We start from the raw sequence: 3,227 nt of genomic DNA, 5'->3' as shown, positions 1-3,227 counted from the left end.
CATTTTTTTTCCTTATATATTACAGAATTTCCTAAATTTTGGATTTTTTTTTTTGATAGACCCATTGGATCTGGGGGGAGCGTGGAGGACAGAGGTTCTACCATCACTATGCTAGGATGGGTCATGTCGGGCTACAATGCCCTAAGTGGTGCTGTCCATACTGCCCCACATTGAGATTATGACATGTGTTTTTAAGTGCCAAAGTTTTAATCTCAATCGTTCAAACAAAAGAGTGGACAATTTTTCCGCTTAAATGAATTGGACCAAGAACTGTTCGTATGGATTCAAAAACAAGAAACAAAAGAATCTCCAATTCAGGAAATTAAAGATCAAACAAAGAGGTGAAAACAAATCAGACTTTCAAAGCATTAGAGGCGAATTAGGATTTGATGTTCAATAATTGAACCCAGATACTAACCATAATCGTGCTTTTAGACTCAGATCGAAAAGACACAAATTAGGGTTAGATGTTTAGGCTTTCAATTTCGTCATCTCTATAATTTCTTCAAGACGACTTGGTTTTTTTTTTCTTCTTTCACTGTACCTTATAATAATGTCTTTCTTGCATGGGTACTTTAGATCACCTCGAGTTTTTCCCTTCCCCTTGTTTTGATATTTGTTTAAATTTTCAAAACATGATTGCATCTCTTCTTCCTTTTTCTGTTCTTCTCTATTTTCCCATGCCAAAATTCCTGCTTTCACTCTCTGCAACTTCCTACAAACCTTGAGCATTCTCTGATTTTCTCGTTATTTCCTAAACCATAGACATTTACGTAGGGGAAAAAAGCCCTTCCTCTTGTCCCTATAGGCATGGGAGGGAACAACCGCCCCACCAAAAAAAAACCCCCCCCCAATTGCTTGTAAGTTTTTGTTTTTTAAAACAAAAAAAAAAAAAAAAAAAAAAAAAAAAATAAAAAAAACCCCCCCCCGAGTTCCCACTGATATTATATTGTCTCGGCTCCCCGTTTCTTCTCCCATCTAGATCCCTACCAAACCTCCCATTGCGAAGATGCTCTCCAATGCCTTGGAAACCCCCCCCCCCCCCCTCCGAATCACAGAGTACAGAACAAAATTTACAACAAAATCCAGGTAAAGAACATAATTTAAAAATTTTATATTTATCTAATATAGAACTGGAAACTAAAGAAATTAGTTTATCAAGAAACGACAGCCATTAATAAATACAAATTTCAGCTCAAGAAAGCAAATTAGGAAAGAAACGACGTTAAAAAGATTGAATTTTCAGATGAATTTAACGTACTAGTAAGCTGTTCAGGGCTATAGTTACGGAGATCGATGTCTGGAATATAGTTTCTTGGCATTGTCTCGTTCTTGGTCTTCTTCTTCAAGTAAGAAACAATAAGCTCCTTGTCGGTTGGGCGGAATCGATAACCAGTTGCGTAAGATTCGTAAAATTTACCCGTTGATGCTTCTGCTCTTTCTTTCTGCTCATCTTCATTATTTTCCTGATCAGTTGTTCGTGCTCTCTTTCGAGGTCGAGGAGACGAACCAGCTGATGAAGATGGTTCTTGGGAGGTAAATAGAGACATTCTTCTGCTAATCAAATCAAAGACTGACAAGAACACGAAGAATTCGTATAGGGTGTGAATAAAAATCACTTATTATATAGCCTTTGTTTACTTAACGTGGTAATCTCCTCCCCTGAATCTAACGATCCGTGGTTAGTAGAGTGAAAAATTCAAAGCCGTTGGATCTGAATAAATACACTGATCACAGTCCGAATAGGGAAAGGTAAACAAAAATTCACGATTCAAAGAGTTTTACTTACCGTATAACACTGCCTGCAGCACAGCAGATTAATTAGCGGTAAATTTTAAAATTTAAAACTTAAAAAGGGAAATTACAATCCCACCCCTTGAATTAATTTTGCTCTTCATTAGTTCATTGTCGTGTGTCTCAGGTGCGAGTCCGGATCAGCAACCCCGATGAAATGCACAAAGTGCTTCCCGACCCTTCCTGACCACAAAAACCAGTGGAGCCCACGGTGAAAAACCTTTTTTGAAAAAAAATTAAAAAAACAAAACACGGTTTTTGTGGAAAAACCCTGCATCCCAATCAAAGACTTCCAACTCATGGATTCTCTGTAATCATTACGCACACTCACGAGAGAGAACCGACACAATACCGAGAGGAGGAAGAGAAAAGGAAAAATGGAAAATTTGAAGATTATCATGGAGTGTACAGGTCAATAACAATCTTACTCTTATTGCTATGGTGTTGTTGCTAGTTCTTATTAATAAGTAATAACACCCTAATCATTGTTGAGAATTATGTTTTGATTATGCAATGTGAGACTGTTTGGGATGCACATTGCAGCTTGATTACCGGTTTCTATATAACCTTTGCTTTGTTGTTCTACTTAGGGTGCTGTAGCACTCATGGTACACAGGGTGATATATTGCCGTGTCGTTGGGGGGCGACACAACTCCCCCTAGCGACACGATATTTACAATATATCGGCGATATATCGCCCTATATATCGCTGAAAAATCGGTAATATATCGCTACATTCGCCATACATAACAGTATTTCATTCGTTTTTTGCCGATTTTTCGTTCGATTTTTGCCAAGGTGGCATAGGACCTTTACAGGCTCCGGGGGCACTACCCCCACACCCCGTGTCCGTTGACAACAATATGTGAAGCATGAGCCATACTCAACATAATTGTATAATGAATTGTAAACTTTAGTACATCTATTTACAAGTTGTGTATTTGTGTTCTGTTTACATATTTACATTAGTTTATATGAATTTTCCAAACTTCCAGTTTTACTTGCATATAGCCAGACATGTGCTAATTATAAACTTTAGATTAGGTGATGTTTTAGGTCAAAATAACACTCCCAATGTGTTTATTGGCCTCAAATTAGGCTTCCGGTGCATGGTGCCAATGGAAGATGTTTAACCTTTAGAGTTGGGCGTCTTTTTTGGATGAAAGGGTCAGGGGTTCGAACTATGTATAAGTGGAAGGATTTCTGATGGCTCCATGGATTGAAGTTCTCTCATCAAGCTACAGTAAAGATGCGCTATCTTTGTTGTACTGTTTTTCTTGCTGTAGAAAACTAATGAAAGATCCTTCTCTGATTTTGGAAGTATGACGTTGGAAGCAGATGGAAATTTCAGAGAAAAGACTGCCAACTAGTGAAGTCAAGTATTTGAGAAAGTTGTTGGAAGGGGGCTTTTGATAAAGGTAGAGCTAGTAGAC

The sequence above is a fragment of the Hakea prostrata genome, chromosome 5 (assembly GCF_041222555.1).
Source record: "Hakea prostrata isolate BN-2017 chromosome 5, UWA_Hpros_2, whole genome shotgun sequence".
In the NCBI taxonomy this organism is placed as follows: Eukaryota; Viridiplantae; Streptophyta; class Magnoliopsida; order Proteales; family Proteaceae; genus Hakea; species Hakea prostrata.
Note: the sequence above shows the minus strand (reverse complement) of the source record.